Raw genomic sequence first — 12,866 nt, 5'->3', positions numbered from 1 at the left:
AACAGGTAGCAGCATAAACCGGATGCGGGCGAAGTTCTTGAAGGTGACACCGAACGTCAAATGAGCAAGCCGGCTTACCACAGCTACGGTCCTCTGGCAGTCTGAAAGCTTTGCGCACAAGCCGCATGCTAAGCGCCTTCCTTTGTCTTTTGGCAGTGCTCGTGCATTGCCAGCACTAGGCGTGAATGCTCACTGTCCTGAAAACACGATTCTTTGTGCCTGGTACCGAGCGCTCTGCAGCACTGCTTATGACGAAACTGGAACACATCTTGCCGCTCTATTCTCAGAGCTCCAGAGTTAAGCAATCTGCGACTCTTGATGCGAATGCCAGAGGAAAACATTTCCAATGTGTTTGGCAGGGAGAAACTGAACCTGGAGAAAACCTTTGTCAGGAGCTTGCACCTGCAGCTTACACACACAGAGATTTGCAGCACATCTAAATGGCCAAGCTCTTTCTTGGGCAAGTTGAAACCTGCTGTCAGAAGGCTGTGCTCCTTGTCAGATGGGAGCAGCAGCACGCACATAGCAGTTTGGCAAGCACTAAAGAGCCACAGAAGAGCGTGGTCTAGTAAAATGGGGCAGGAAAAAGCATTTGCTACATGTGCCCTTGTTGTCGACTAACAACAAGTAGCAGCATAAACCAGATGCGGGTGAAGTTCTTGCAGGTGACATCTAACGTCAAATGAGCAAGCCGGCTTACCACAGCTATGGTCCTCTGGCAGTCTGAAAGCTTTGCGCACAAGCTGGATGCTAAGCGCCTTCCATTGCCTTTTGGCAGTGCTCGTGCATTGCCAGCACTAGGCGTGAATGCTCACTATCCCGCACACACGATTCGTTGTGCCCGTTACCAAGCGCTCTGGAGCACTGTTTATGACGAAAGCGGAACACATCTTGCCGCTCCATTCTCAGAGCTCCAGAGTTAAGCAATCTGCGACTCTTGATGCGAATGCCAGAGGAAAACATTTCCAATGCGTCTGGCAAATAGAAACTGAAGGGGGAGAACACCTTGGTGAAAAGATTGCACCTGCACCTTACACACACACATATTTGCAGCACATCTAAATGGCCAAGCTTTTTCTTAGGCAAGTTGAAAGCTGCTGTCACAAGGCTGTGCTCCTTGTCAGATGGAAGCAGCAGCACGCACATAGCAGATTGGCAAGCACTAAAGAGCCACAGAAGAGCGTAGCATAGCAAAATGAAACAGGAAAAAACATTTGCTACATGTGCCTTTGTTGTCGCCTAACAACAGGTAGCAGCATAAACCGGATGCGGGCGAAGTTCTTGAAGGTGACACCTAACGTCAAATGAGCAAGCCGGCTTACCACAGCTACGGTCCTCTGGCAGTCTGAAAGCTTTGCGCACAAGCCGCATGCTCAGCGCCTTCCATTGCCTTTTGGCAGTGCTCGTGCATTGCCAGCACTAGGCGTGAATGCTCACTATCCTGAAAACGCGATTCGTTGTGCCCGTTACCAAGCGCTCTGGTGCACTGTTTGTGACGAAAGCGGAACACCTCTTGCCGCTCCATTCTCAGAGCTCCAGAGTTAAGCAATCTGCGACTCTTGATGCGAATGCCAAGGAAAACATTTCCAATGTGTCTGGCAGGGAGAAACTGAAGCTGGAGAAAACCTTTCTCAGGAGCTTGCACCTGCACCTTACACACACACAGATTTGCAGCATATCTAAATGGCCAAGCTCTTTCTTAGGCAAGTTGAAAGCTGCTGTCAGAAGGCTGTGCTCCTTGTCAGATGGAAGCAGCAGCACGCACATAGCAGTTTGGCAAGCACTAAAGAGCCACAGAAGAGCGTGGTCTAACAACACGGGGCAGGAAAAAGCATTTGCTACATGTGCCCTTGTTGTCGCTCAACCACAGGTAGCAGCATAAAGCAGATGCGGGTGAAGTTCTTGCAGGTGACATCTAACGTCAAATGAGCAAGCCGGCTTACCACAGCTACGGTCCTCTGGCAGTCTGAAAGCTTTGCACACAAGCCGCATGCTAAGCGCTTTCCTTTGCCTTTTAGCAGTGCTCGTGCATTGCCAATACTAGGCGTGAATGCTCACTATCCTGAAAACGCGATTCGTTGTGCCCGTTACCAAGCGCTCTGGTGCACTGTTTGTGACGAAAGCGGAACACCTCTTGCCGCTCCATTCTCAGAGCTCCAGAGTTAAGCAATCTGCGACTCTTGATGCGAATGCCAAGGAAAACATTTCCAATGTGTTTGGCAGGGAGAAACTGAAGCTGGAGAAAACCTTTCTCAGGAGCTTGCACCTGCACCTTACACACACACAGATTTGCAGCATATCTAAATGGCCAAGCTCTTTCTTAGGCAAGTTGAAAGCTGCTGTCAGAAGGCTGTGCTCCTTGTCAGATGGGAGCAGCAGCACGCACATAGCAGTTTGGCAAGCACTAAAGAGCCACAGAAGAGCGTGGTCTAGTAAAATGGGGCAGGAAAAAGCATTTGCTACATGTGCCCTTGTTGTCGACTAACAACAAGTAGCAGCATAAACCAGATGCGGGTGAAGTTCTTGCAGGTGACATCTAACGTCAAATGAGCAAGCGGGCTTACCACAGCTACGGTCCTCTGGCAGTCTGAAAGCTTTGCGCACAAGCTGGATGCTAAGCGCCTTCCATTGCCTTTTGGCAGTGCTCGTGCATTGCCAGCACTAGGCGTGAATGCTCACTATCCCGCACACACGATTCGTTGTGCCCGTTACCAAGCGCTCTGGAGCACTGTTTATGACGAAAGCGGAACACATCTTGCCGCTCCATTCTCAGAGCTCCAGAGTTAAGCAATCTGCGACTCTTGATGCGAATGCCAGAGGAAAACATTTCCAATGCGTCTGGCAAATAGAAACTGAAGGGGGAGAACACCTTGGTGAAAAGCTTGCACCTGCACCTTACACACACACATATTTGCAGCACATCTAAATGGCCAAGCTTTTTCTTAGGCAAGTTGAAAGCTGCTGTCACAAGGCTGTGCTCCTTGTCAGATGGAAGCAGCAGCACGCACATAGCAGATTGGCAAGCACTAAAGAGCCACAGAAGAGCGTAGCATAGCAAAATGAAACAGGAAAAAACATTTGCTACATGTGCCTTTGTTGTCGCCTAACAACAGGTAGCAGCATAAACCGGATGCGGGCGAAGTTCTTGAAGGTGACAGCTAATGTCAAATGAGCAAGCCGGCTTACCACAGCTACGGTCCTCTGGCAGTCTGAAAGCTTTGCGCACAAGCCGCATGCTCAGCGCCTTCCATTGCCTTTTGGCAGTGCTCGTGCATTGCCAGCACTAGGCGTGAATGCTCACTATCCTGAAAACGCGATTCGTTGTGCCCGTTACCAAGCGCTCTGGTGCACTGTTTGTGACGAAAGCGGAACACCTCTTGCCGCTCCATTCTCAGAGCTCCAGAGTTAAGCAATCTGCGACTCTTGATGCGAATGCCAAGGAAAACATTTCCAATGTGTCTGGCAGGGAGAAACTGAAGCTGGAGAAAACCTTTCTCAGGAGCTTGCACCTGCACCTTACACACACACAGATTTGCAGCATATCTAAATGGCCAAGCTCTTTCTTAGGCAAGTTGAAAGCTGCTGTCAGAAGGCTGTGCTCCTTGTCAGATGGAAGCAGCAGCACGCACATAGCAGTTTGGCAAGCACTAAAGAGCCACAGAAGAGCGTGGTCTAACAAAACAGGGCAGGAAAAAGCATTTGCTACATGTGCCCTTGTTGTCGCTCAACCACAGGTAGCAGCATAAAGCAGATGCGGGTGAAGTTCTTGCAGGTGACATCTAACGTCAAATGAGCAAGCCGGCTTACCACAGCTACGGTCCTCTGGCAGTCTGAAAGCTTTGCACACAAGCCGCATGCTAAGCGCTTTCCTTTGCCTTTTAGCAGTGCTCGTGCATTGCCAATACTAGGCGTGAATGCTCACTATCCTGAAAACGCGATTCGTTGTGCCCGTTACCAAGCGCTCTGGTGCACTGTTTGTGACGAAAGCGGAACACCTCTTGCCGCTCCATTCTCAGAGCTCCAGAGTTAAGCAATCTGCGACTCTTGATGCGAATGCCAAGGAAAACATTTCCAATGTGTTTGGCAGGGAGAAACTGAAGCTGGAGAAAACCTTTCTCAGGAGCTTGCACCTGCACCTTACACACACACAGATTTGCAGCATATCTAAATGGCCAAGCTCTTTCTTAGGCAAGTTGAAAGCTGCTGTCAGAAGGCTGTGCTCCTTGTCAGATGGGAGCAGCAGCACGCACATAGCAGTTTGGCAAGCACTAAAGAGCCACAGAAGAGCGTGGTCTAGTAAAATGGGGCAGGAAAAAGCATTTGCTACATGTGCCCTTGTTGTCGACTAACAACAAGTAGCAGCATAAACCAGATGCGGGTGAAGTTCTTGCAGGTGACATCTAACGTCAAATGAGCAAGCCGGCTTACCACAGCTACGGTCCTCTGGCAGTCTGAAAGCTTTGCGCACAAGCTGGATGCTAAGCGCCTTCCATTGCCTTTTGGCAGTGCTCGTGCATTGCCAGCACTAGGCGTGAATGCTCACTATCCCGCACACACGATTCGTTGTGCCCGTTACCAAGCGCTCTGGAGCACTGTTTATGACGAAAGCGGAACACATCTTGCCGCTCCATTCTCAGAGCTCCAGAGTTAAGCAATCTGCGACTCTTGATGCGAATGCCAGAGGAAAACATTTCTAATGCGTCTGGCAAATAGAAACTGAAGGGGGAGAACACCTTGGTGAAAAGCTTGCACCTGCACCTTACACACACACAGATTTGCAGCACATCTAAATGGCCAAGCTCTTTCTTAGGCAAGTTGAAAGCTGCTGTCAGAAGGCTGTGCTCCTTGTCAGATGGAAGCAGCAGCACGCACATAGCAGATTGGCAAGCACTAAAGAGCCACAGAAGAGCGTAGCATAGCAAAATGAAACAGGAAAAAACATTTGCTACATGTGCCTTTGTTGTCGCCTAACAACAAGTAGCAGCATAAACCGGATGCGGGCGAAGTTCTTGAAGGTGACACCTAACGTCAAATGAGCAAGCCGGCTTACCACAGCTACGGTCCTCTGGCAGTCTGAAAGCTTTGCGCACAAGCCGCATGCTCAGCGCCTTCCATTGCCTTTTGGCAGTACTCGTGCATTGCCAGCACTAGGCGTGAATGCTCACTATCCTGAAAACGCGATTCGTTGTGCCCGTTACCAAGCGCTCTGGTGCACTGTTTGTGACGAAAGCGGAACACCTCTTGCCGCTCCATTCTCAGAGCTCCAGAGTTAAGCAATCTGCGACTCTTGATGCGAATGCCAAGGAAAACATTTCCAATGTGTCTGGCAGGGAGAAACTGAAGCTGGAGAAAACCTTTCTCAGGAGCTTGCACCTGCACCTTACACACACACAGATTTGCAGCATATCTAAATGGCCAAGCTCTTTCTTAGGCAAGTTGAAAGCTGCTGTCAGAAGGCTGTGCTCCTTGTCAGATGGAAGCAGCAGCACGCACATAGCAGTTTGGCAAGCACTAAAGAGCCACAGAAGAGCGTGGTCTAACAAAACGGGGCAGGAAAAAGCATTTGCTACATGTGCCCTTGTTGTCGCTCAACCACAGGTAGCAGCATAAAGCAGATGCGGGTGAAGTTCTTGCAGGTGACATCTAACGTCAAATGAGCAAGCCGGCTTACCACAGCTACGGTCCTCTGGCAGTCTGAAAGCTTTGCACACAAGCCGCATGCTAAGCGCTTTCCTTTGCCTTTTAGCAGTGCTCGTGCATTGCCAGCACTAGGCGTGAATGCTCACTATCCCGCACACACGATTCGTTGTGCCCGTTACCAAGCGCTCTGGAGCACTGTTTATGACGAAAGCGGAACACATCTTGCCGCTCCATTCTCAGAGCTCCAGAGTTAAGCAATCTGCGACTCTTGATGCGAATGCCAGAGGAAAACATTTCCAATGCGTCTGGCAAATAGAAACTGAAGGGGGAGAACACCTTGGTGAAAAGCTTGCACCTGCACCTTACACACACACATATTTGCAGCACATCTAAATGGCCAAGCTTTTTCTTAGGCAAGTTGAAAGCTGCTGTCACAAGGCTGTGCTCCTTGTCAGATGGAAGCAGCAGCACGCACATAGCAGATTGGCAAGCACTAAAGAGCCACAGAAGAGCGTAGCATAGCAAAATGAAACAGGAAAAAACATTTGCTACATGTGCCTTTGTTGTCGCCTAACAACAGGTAGCAGCATAAACCGGATGCGGGCGAAGTTCTTGAAGGTGACACCTAACGTCAAATGAGCAAGCCGGCTTACCACAGCTACGGTCCTCTGGCAGTCTGAAAGCTTTGCGCACAAGCCGCATGCTCAGCGCCTTCCATTGCCTTTTGGCAGTGCTCGTGCATTGCCAGCACTAGGCGTGAATGCTCACTATCCTGAAAACGCGATTCGTTGTGCCCGTTACCAAGCGCTCTGGTGCACTGTTTGTGACGAAAGCGGAACACCTCTTGCCGCTCCATTCTCAGAGCTCCAGAGTTAAGCAATCTGCGACTCTTGATGCGAATGCCAAGGAAAACATTTCCAATGTGTCTGGCAGGGAGAAACTGAAGCTGGAGAAAACCTTTCTCAGGAGCTTGCACCTGCACCTTACACACACACAGATTTGCAGCATATCTAAATGGCCAAGCTCTTTCTTAGGCAAGTTGAAAGCTGCTGTCAGAAGGCTGTGCTCCTTGTCAGATGGAAGCAGCAGCACGCACATAGCAGTTTGGCAAGCACTAAAGAGCCACAGAAGAGCGTGGTCTAACAAAACGGGGCAGGAAAAAGCATTTGCTACATGTGCCCTTGTTGTCGCTCAACCACAGGTAGCAGCATAAAGCAGATGCGGGTGAAGTTCTTGCAGGTGACATCTAACGTCAAATGAGCAAGCCGGCTTACCACAGCTACGGTCCTCTGGCAGTCTGAAAGCTTTGCACACAAGCCGCATGCTAAGCGCTTTCCTTTGCCTTTTAGCAGTGCTCGTGCATTGCCAATACTAGGCGTGAATGCTCACTATCCTGAAAACGCGATTCGTTGTGCCCGTTACCAAGCGCTCTGGTGCACTGTTTGTGACGAAAGCGGAACACCTCTTGCCGCTCCATTCTCAGAGCTCCAGAGTTAAGCAATCTGCGACTCTTGATGCGAATGCCAAGGAAAACATTTCCAATGTGTTTGGCAGGGAGAAACTGAAGCTGGAGAAAACCTTTCTCAGGAGCTTGCACCTGCACCTTACACACACACAGATTTGCAGCATATCTAAATGGCCAAGCTCTTTCTTAGGCAAGTTGAAAGCTGCTGTCAGAAGGCTGTGCTCCTTGTCAGATGGGAGCAGCAGCACGCACATAGCAGTTTGGCAAGCACTAAAGAGCCACAGAAGAGCGTGGTCTAGTAAAATGGGGCAGGAAAAAGCATTTGCTACATGTGCCCTTGTTGTCGACTAACAACAAGTAGCAGCATAAACCAGATGCGGGTGAAGTTCTTGCAGGTGACATCTAACGTCAAATGAGCAAGCGGGCTTACCACAGCTACGGTCCTCTGGCAGTCTGAAAGCTTTGCGCACAAGCTGGATGCTAAGCGCCTTCCATTGCCTTTTGGCAGTGCTCGTGCATTGCCAGCACTAGGCGTGAATGCTCACTATCCCGCACACACGATTCGTTGTGCCCGTTACCAAGCGCTCTGGAGCACTGTTTATGACGAAAGCGGAACACATCTTGCCGCTCCATTCTCAGAGCTCCAGAGTTAAGCAATCTGCGACTCTTGATGCGAATGCCAGAGGAAAACATTTCCAATGCGTCTGGCAAATAGAAACTGAAGGGGGAGAACACCTTGGTGAAAAGCTTGCACCTGCACCTTACACACACACATATTTGCAGCACATCTAAATGGCCAAGCTTTTTCTTAGGCAAGTTGAAAGCTGCTGTCACAAGGCTGTGCTCCTTGTCAGATGGAAGCAGCAGCACGCACATAGCAGATTGGCAAGCACTAAAGAGCCACAGAAGAGCGTAGCATAGCAAAATGAAACAGGAAAAAACATTTGCTACATGTGCCTTTGTTGTCGCCTAACAACAGGTAGCAGCATAAACCGGATGCGGGCGAAGTTCTTGAAGGTGACAGCTAATGTCAAATGAGCAAGCCGGCTTACCACAGCTACGGTCCTCTGGCAGTCTGAAAGCTTTGCGCACAAGCCGCATGCTCAGCGCCTTCCATTGCCTTTTGGCAGTGCTCGTGCATTGCCAGCACTAGGCGTGAATGCTCACTATCCTGAAAACGCGATTCGTTGTGCCCGTTACCAAGCGCTCTGGTGCACTGTTTGTGACGAAAGCGGAACACCTCTTGCCGCTCCATTCTCAGAGCTCCAGAGTTAAGCAATCTGCGACTCTTGATGCGAATGCCAAGGAAAACATTTCCAATGTGTCTGGCAGGGAGAAACTGAAGCTGGAGAAAACCTTTCTCAGGAGCTTGCACCTGCACCTTACACACACACAGATTTGCAGCATATCTAAATGGCCAAGCTCTTTCTTAGGCAAGTTGAAAGCTGCTGTCAGAAGGCTGTGCTCCTTGTCAGATGGAAGCAGCAGCACGCACATAGCAGTTTGGCAAGCACTAAAGAGCCACAGAAGAGCGTGGTCTAACAAAACAGGGCAGGAAAAAGCATTTGCTACATGTGCCCTTGTTGTCGCTCAACCACAGGTAGCAGCATAAAGCAGATGCGGGTGAAGTTCTTGCAGGTGACATCTAACGTCAAATGAGCAAGCCGGCTTACCACAGCTACGGTCCTCTGGCAGTCTGAAAGCTTTGCACACAAGCCGCATGCTAAGCGCTTTCCTTTGCCTTTTAGCAGTGCTCGTGCATTGCCAATACTAGGCGTGAATGCTCACTATCCTGAAAACGCGATTCGTTGTGCCCGTTACCAAGCGCTCTGGTGCACTGTTTGTGACGAAAGCGGAACACCTCTTGCCGCTCCATTCTCAGAGCTCCAGAGTTAAGCAATCTGCGACTCTTGATGCGAATGCCAAGGAAAACATTTCCAATGTGTTTGGCAGGGAGAAACTGAAGCTGGAGAAAACCTTTCTCAGGAGCTTGCACCTGCACCTTACACACACACAGATTTGCAGCATATCTAAATGGCCAAGCTCTTTCTTAGGCAAGTTGAAAGCTGCTGTCAGAAGGCTGTGCTCCTTGTCAGATGGGAGCAGCAGCACGCACATAGCAGTTTGGCAAGCACTAAAGAGCCACAGAAGAGCGTGGTCTAGTAAAATGGGGCAGGAAAAAGCATTTGCTACATGTGCCCTTGTTGTCGACTAACAACAAGTAGCAGCATAAACCAGATGCGGGTGAAGTTCTTGCAGGTGACATCTAACGTCAAATGAGCAAGCGGGCTTACCACAGCTACGGTCCTCTGGCAGTCTGAAAGCTTTGCGCACAAGCTGGATGCTAAGCGCCTTCCATTGCCTTTTGGCAGTGCTCGTGCATTGCCAGCACTAGGCGTGAATGCTCACTATCCCGCACACACGATTCGTTGTGCCCGTTACCAAGCGCTCTGGAGCACTGTTTATGACGAAAGCGGAACACATCTTGCCGCTCCATTCTCAGAGCTCCAGAGTTAAGCAATCTGCGACTCTTGATGCGAATGCCAGAGGAAAACATTTCTAATGCGTCTGGCAAATAGAAACTGAAGGGGGAGAACACCTTGGTGAAAAGCTTGCACCTGCACCTTACACACACACAGATTTGCAGCACATCTAAATGGCCAAGCTCTTTCTTAGGCAAGTTGAAAGCTGCTGTCAGAAGGCTGTGCTCCTTGTCAGATGGAAGCAGCAGCACGCACATAGCAGATTGGCAAGCACTAAAGAGCCACAGAAGAGCGTAGCATAGCAAAATGAAACAGGAAAAAACATTTGCTACATGTGCCTTTGTTGTCGCCTAACAACAAGTAGCAGCATAAACCGGATGCGGGCGAAGTTCTTGAAGGTGACACCTAACGTCAAATGAGCAAGCCGGCTTACCACAGCTACGGTCCTCTGGCAGTCTGAAAGCTTTGCGCACAAGCCGCATGCTCAGCGCCTTCCATTGCCTTTTGGCAGTACTCGTGCATTGCCAGCACTAGGCGTGAATGCTCACTATCCTGAAAACGCGATTCGTTGTGCCCGTTACCAAGCGCTCTGGTGCACTGTTTGTGACGAAAGCGGAACACCTCTTGCCGCTCCATTCTCAGAGCTCCAGAGTTAAGCAATCTGCGACTCTTGATGCGAATGCCAAGGAAAACATTTCCAATGTGTCTGGCAGGGAGAAACTGAAGCTGGAGAAAACCTTTCTCAGGAGCTTGCACCTGCACCTTACACACACACAGATTTGCAGCATATCTAAATGGCCAAGCTCTTTCTTAGGCAAGTTGAAAGCTGCTGTCAGAAGGCTGTGCTCCTTGTCAGATGGAAGCAGCAGCACGCACATAGCAGTTTGGCAAGCACTGAAGAGCCACAGAAGAGCGTGGTCTAACAAAACGGGGCAGGAAAAAGCATTTGCTACATGTGCCCTTGTTGTCGCTCAACCACAGGTAGCAGCATAAAGCAGATGCGGGTGAAGTTCTTGCAGGTGACATCTAACGTCAAATGAGCAAGCCGGCTTACCACAGCTACGGTCCTCTGGCAGTCTGAAAGCTTTGCACACAAGCCGCATGCTAAGCGCTTTCCTTTGCCTTTTAGCAGTGCTCGTGCATTGCCAGCACTAGGCGTGAATGCTCACTATCCCGCACACACGATTCGTTGTGCCCGTTACCAAGCGCTCTGGAGCACTGTTTATGACGAAAGCGGAACACATCTTGCCGCTCCATTCTCAGAGCTCCAGAGTTAAGCAATCTGCGACTCTTGATGCGAATGCCAGAGGAAAACATTTCCAATGCGTCTGGCAAATAGAAACTGAAGGGGGAGAACACCTTGGTGAAAAGCTTGCACCTGCACCTTACACACACACATATTTGCAGCACATCTAAATGGCCAAGCTTTTTCTTAGGCAAGTTGAAAGCTGCTGTCACAAGGCTGTGCTCCTTGTCAGATGGAAGCAGCAGCACGCACATAGCAGATTGGCAAGCACTAAAGAGCCACAGAAGAGCGTAGCATAGCAAAATGAAACAGGAAAAAACATTTGCTACATGTGCCTTTGTTGTCGCCTAACAACAGGTAGCAGCATAAACCGGATGCGGGCGAAGTTCTTGAAGGTGACACCTAACGTCAAATGAGCAAGCCGGCTTACCACAGCTACGGTCCTCTGGCAGTCTGAAAGCTTTGCGCACAAGCCGCATGCTCAGCGCCTTCCATTGCCTTTTGGCAGTGCTCGTGCATTGCCAGCACTAGGCGTGAATGCTCACTATCCTGAAAACGCGATTCGTTGTGCCCGTTACCAAGCGCTCTGGTGCACTGTTTGTGACGAAAGCGGAACACCTCTTGCCGCTCCATTCTCAGAGCTCCAGAGTTAAGCAATCTGCGACTCTTGATGCGAATGCCAAGGAAAACATTTCCAATGTGTCTGGCAGGGAGAAACTGAAGCTGGAGAAAACCTTTCTCAGGAGCTTGCACCTGCACCTTACACACACACAGATTTGCAGCATATCTAAATGGCCAAGCTCTTTCTTAGGCAAGTTGAAAGCTGCTGTCAGAAGGCTGTGCTCCTTGTCAGATGGAAGCAGCAGCACGCACATAGCAGTTTGGCAAGCACTAAAGAGCCACAGAAGAGCGTGGTCTAACAAAACGGGGCAGGAAAAAGCATTTGCTACATGTGCCCTTGTTGTCGCTCAACCACAGGTAGCAGCATAAAGCAGATGCGGGTGAAGTTCTTGCAGGTGACATCTAACGTCAAATGAGCAAGCCGGCTTACCACAGCTACGGTCCTCTGGCAGTCTGAAAGCTTTGCACACAAGCCGCATGCTAAGCGCTTTCCTTTGCCTTTTAGCAGTGCTCGTGCATTGCCAATACTAGGCGTGAATGCTCACTATCCTGAAAACGCGATTCGTTGTGCCCGTTACCAAGCGCTCTGGTGCACTGTTTGTGACGAAAGCGGAACACCTCTTGCCGCTCCATTCTCAGAGCTCCAGAGTTAAGCAATCTGCGACTCTTGATGCGAATGCCAAGGAAAACATTTCCAATGTGTTTGGCAGGGAGAAACTGAAGCTGGAGAAAACCTTTCTCAGGAGCTTGCACCTGCACCTTACACACACACAGATTTGCAGCATATCTAAATGGCCAAGCTCTTTCTTAGGCAAGTTGAAAGCTGCTGTCAGAAGGCTGTGCTCCTTGTCAGATGGGAGCAGCAGCACGCACATAGCAGTTTGGCAAGCACTAAAGAGCCACAGAAGAGCGTGGTCTAGTAAAATGGGGCAGGAAAAAGCATTTGCTACATGTGCCCTTGTTGTCGACTAACAACAAGTAGCAGCATAAACCAGATGCGGGTGAAGTTCTTGCAGGTGACATCTAACGTCAAATGAGCAAGCGGGCTTACCACAGCTACGGTCCTCTGGCAGTCTGAAAGCTTTGCGCACAAGCTGGATGCTAAGCGCCTTCCATTGCCTTTTGGCAGTGCTCGTGCATTGCCAGCACTAGGCGTGAATGCTCACTATCCCGCACACACGATTCGTTGTGCCCGTTACCAAGCGCTCTGGAGCACTGTTTATGACGAAAGCGGAACACATCTTGCCGCTCCATTCTCAGAGCTCCAGAGTTAAGCAATCTGCGACTCTTGATGCGAATGCCAGAGGAAAACATTTCCAATGCGTCTGGCAAATAGAAACTGAAGGGGGAGAACACCTTGGTGAAAAGCTTGCACCTGCACCTTACACACACACATATTTGCAGCACATCT

Source organism: Poecile atricapillus, chromosome 13 (assembly GCF_030490865.1).
Source record: "Poecile atricapillus isolate bPoeAtr1 chromosome 13, bPoeAtr1.hap1, whole genome shotgun sequence".
NCBI classification, from domain to species: Eukaryota; Metazoa; Chordata; class Aves; order Passeriformes; family Paridae; genus Poecile; species Poecile atricapillus.
Note: the sequence above shows the minus strand (reverse complement) of the source record.